At 62.3% G+C, this 2,500-nt stretch overlaps 1 non-coding gene across 1 annotated transcript; it reads left to right on the forward strand.

Annotated features, from left to right (window-relative positions):
• Positions 1-1,316: 1,316 nt before the first annotated feature.
• LOC141979944 (5S ribosomal RNA) lies at positions 1,317-1,435 on the forward strand. Its single transcript, XR_012637328.1, has one exon. It is a non-coding gene; the product is annotated as a 5S ribosomal RNA (ribosomal RNA).
• Positions 1,436-2,500: the final 1,065 nt, after the last annotated feature.

Raw genomic sequence — 2,500 nt, forward strand, 5'->3', positions numbered from 1 at the left:
CGGGGGGACTTAGACATTTTTTTCAGCCTTTTCCTCCGGGTTGACCTGGTGTCCCGGGGGGACTTAGACTTTTTTTCAGCCTTTTCCTCCGGGTTGACCTGGTGTCCCGGGGGGACTTAGACTTTTTTTCAGCCTTTTCCTCCGGGTTGACCTGGTGTCCCGGGGGGACTTAGACTTTTTTTCAGCCTTTTCCTCCGGGTTGACCTGGTGTCCCGGGGGGACTTAGACTTTTTTTCAGCCTTTTCCTCCGGGTTGACCTGGTGTCCCGGGGGGACTTAGACATTTTTTTCAGCCTTTTCCTCCGGGTTGACCTGGTGTCCCGGGGGGACTTAGACTTTTTTTCAGCCTTTTCCTCCGGGTTGACCTGGTGTCCCGGGGGGACTTAGACATTTTTTTCAGCCTTTTCCTCCGGGTTGACCTGGTGTCCCGGGGGGACTTAGACATTTTTTTCAGCCTTTTCCTCCGGGCTGACCTGGTGGCCGAGCGTCTCGCCGTCCGCGGCCGGAGCTAGAGATGCCCCCCCCCCCAGGCCAGCCTGCGAAGCCGCGGCCAGGATCGGGCCCCTGGAAGTCTGACTAAAAATTTTCACCGACCCCAAAAACGGTTAGGGGGGGCCTCATAAAGCCTCCGGAGCGAAAAAAAAAAAAACGGAAAAAAGGATCGGGCCCACCCGAGGCAGGGGAGTCAGTAAGGGAAAGGGGACGAGGCGGCCCGGAGCCGGGTGCCCGGAGCCGGGTGCCGGCGGCCAGGATCGGGCCCCTGGAAGTCTGAAAAATTTTTTTCACCGACCCCCAAAGTGGTATTGGGGGGGGCTCATAAAGCCTCCGGAGCGAAAAAAAAAAAAAACGGAAAAAAGGATCGGGCCCACCCGAGGCAGGGGAGTCAGTAAGGGAAAGGGGACGAGGCGGCCCGGAGCCGGGTGCCCGGAGCCGGGTGCCCGCGGCCAGGATCGGGCCCCTGGAAGTCTGAAAAAAATTTTTTCACCGACCCCCAAAGTGGTGTTGGGGGGGGCTCACGAAGCCTCCGGAGCGGAAAAAAAAAAACGGAAAAAAGGATCGGGCCCACCCGAGGCAGCGGAGTCAGTAAGGGAAAGGGGACGAGGCGGCCCGGAGCCGGGTGCCCGGAGCCGGGTGCCCGCGGCCAGGATCGGGCCCCTGGAAGTCTGAAAAAAAAAATTTCACCGACCCCCAAAGGGGTGTTGGGGGGGGGCTCACGAAGCCTCCGGAGCGGAAAAAAAAAAACGGAAAAAAGGATCGGGCCCACCCGAGGCAGGGGAGTCAGTAAGGGAAAGGGGACGAGGCGGACCGGAGCCGAGTGCCTACGGCCATACCGGACGGAAGGCCCCCGATCCCGTCCGATCTCGGAAGGTAAACCGTCCCGGGCCTGGCTAGTACTTGGATGGGTGACCGCCTGGGAATCCCAGGTGCCGTAGGCAGCTTTTCCCGCTGCGAGCCAGCTCTCTCCTTTTCTGGGGAACAAGGGCAGGGTCGCCCTGCCAGGGGCCCTGGGGCTGAAGTCCCTGCCGGCCACCAGGTCAACCCGGAGCCTGCCCCTCTGCGGCCAGCAGGTCAACCCCATACCGGCAGGGGGTTGACCTGGTGGCCGGGAAGCAGAGCGGCCAGCAGGTCAACCCCATACATTCAGCGGGTTGACCTGGTGGACGGGAAGGAAAGCGGCCAGCAGGTCAACCCCATACTTTCAGCGGGTTGACCTGGTGGCCGGGAAGGAAAGCGGCCAGCAGGTCAACCCCATACATTCAGCGGGTTGACCTGGTGGCCGGGAAGGAAAGCGGCCAGCAGGTCAACCCCATACATTCAGCGGGTTGACCTGGTGGCCGGGAAGGAAAGCGGCCAGCAGGTCAACCCCATACATTCAGCGGGTTGACCTGGTGGCCGGGAAGGAAAGCGGCCAGCAGGTCAACCCCATACATTCAGCGGGTTGACCTGGTGGCCGGGAAGGAAAGCGGCCAGCAGGTCAACCCCATACATTCAGCGGGTTGACCTGGTGGCCCGAAAGCAAACCGGCCACCAGGTCAACCCGGAGCCTGCCCCCGCGGGCAGGGGCCAAGCGGACCCCCCTCCGCCCGGGCTTGCCCTGCTCCGAGCCGGGGCTTAATCCCCGTCCGGCCACCAGGTCAACCCGGAGCCTGCCCCTCTGCGGCCAGCAGGTCAACCCCATGCCGGCAGCGGGTTGACCTGGTGGCCGGGAAGGAAAGCGGCCACCAGGTCAACCCCATACTTTCAGCGGGTTGACCTGGTGGCCGGGAAGGAAAGCGGCCACCAGGTCAACCCCATACTTTCAGCGGGTTGACCTGGTGGCCGGGAAGGAAAGCGGCCAGCAGGTCAACCCCATACATTCAGCGGGTTGACCTGGTGGCCGGGAAGGAAAGCGGCCAGCAGGTCAACCCCATACATTCAGCGGGTTGACCTGGTGGCCGGGAAGGAAAGCGGCCAGCAGGTCAACCCCATACATTCAGCGGGTTGACCTGGTGGCCGGGAAG

This window comes from Natator depressus, chromosome 28 (assembly GCF_965152275.1).
Source record: "Natator depressus isolate rNatDep1 chromosome 28, rNatDep2.hap1, whole genome shotgun sequence".
Lineage (NCBI taxonomy): Eukaryota > Metazoa > Chordata > Testudines > Cheloniidae > Natator > Natator depressus.